This window comes from Lissotriton helveticus, chromosome 9, assembly GCF_964261635.1.
Source record: "Lissotriton helveticus chromosome 9, aLisHel1.1, whole genome shotgun sequence".
In the NCBI taxonomy this organism is placed as follows: Eukaryota; Metazoa; Chordata; class Amphibia; order Caudata; family Salamandridae; genus Lissotriton; species Lissotriton helveticus.
Genome location: NC_136070.1, coordinates 1225998141 through 1225999551, shown reverse-complemented (window position 1 = coordinate 1225999551; position 1411 = coordinate 1225998141). Strand labels below are relative to the sequence as shown.

Sequence of the window (1411 nt, the reverse complement as noted above, 5' to 3'; positions counted from 1 at the left end):
TCTAACATCATAGCAAGGTTCACAAATATTCCTCAACTCAATCATATCTGGATTTCCTTGATCTAATCATTGCTCTTAAAAAATGTATTACATCAAACAATTTACGAACACTCTGCAAACGTTGCAAGTGCAAAAGTGTAACACAAGCCTGCCTGAATCCCATTTATTTTATCTCATTCGGTGCTCATGACGGCTCCCGGCCGTCAAGAGTCACAGTAGACATGTGCTCATGACGGTCGGGAGACGTCAGAACGTTGCCGCTCCGCCCATGCGCGGTTAATTCCCCACCTGTGCGGGAGAATTAATCAGTGGGCGGAGTCCTGGCCGTCATGAGCATATGCCCACAGTGATTTATGCTGGTCGGGAGCCGTCATAAGTACCGGAGCACCACGCCCAACCCCGCCCCCCCCTTCCCCTTGTACCGCGGCAAAATTTGCACTGCGGCGAAGGTGTTATATAAGGTTTAAGAAACTGTTGTCTGGGATACGTAATATATCTACATAAAAAGGCAAAATGTAAAGTATCCTGTGGAGACCTATTGTTGCAGCCACAGGGCCCTCTATTCTCGGTTCATACTACAAAACCAGGAGGAGAGGCAACTGTGTGATGAAACATATCAAATCTAAAACAAGTAATTAAAAAACGATCATGGGGACTGGTTAAAAGGGTAAGATAAGAGTCCATACCCGGCAGTGTTTTTTTTTTTTTTCAGGGGAAAGCGCGAAGGCAGTCCCCCACTACCAAAAATTATGCAGTCGAGTATCCCGCATTTGGGGTCATCGCAGGGGTCAGCACATCCGAAGTGCAATGGATGAGCCTCACCCTGGGAGAACCACCTTCGTGATCATGGTGTCTCCCCTGCCAGGTAAGTATATATACCCGGCAGTGTTTTAACTAGAGCGTGTGCTCTAACCCTAGGCTTATTAAGCTACTTTCCTATATCTATATTGCACATCTATATTTCACATATCTTCTGTACATAGAATAGCACAGTTCATCTATGACTTTCAACAGTATGGAAAACATGGACAATTCTTTTCTTGGTATGCTAGTAAAGAAATTGTAACTTAATCTCCCACAGTCACATCTGCTACACAAAGCTAGGCGCACAACAAAATGCAATCTCTTTTGCAACACTGTTTTTCATCTCGTATTTCTCTACTTACGCATAGCTTGTATACTTCAACTAGCAAGGGACATGTGTGTCCAGTGTTCTCCACATCAGCAGTTCAAATGGTAGCCTTTTTAGTGCACAATAGGATGACACCCCCTAACTCCCACTCAATGTTTTTTTTGCTTCCTTCAGTTTGTGATATGGAACCTGCAAAAAAACATCAGAAGCCCTTAAAGACATCCAACGACCTTGAATCAACACCCGCCACTGTGGGATGCCCTCTCTGACTTGGAGTTT

General features: G+C 44.4%; 1 non-coding gene across 1 annotated transcript; it reads right to left on the bottom strand.

Annotated features, from left to right (window-relative positions):
* Positions 1–709: 709 nt before the first annotated feature.
* LOC144783521 (U1 spliceosomal RNA) lies at positions 710–873 on the bottom strand. The gene has a single exon (XR_013601484.1). It is a non-coding gene; the product is annotated as a U1 spliceosomal RNA (small nuclear RNA).
* Between the last annotated feature and the right edge of the window lie 538 nt (positions 874–1411).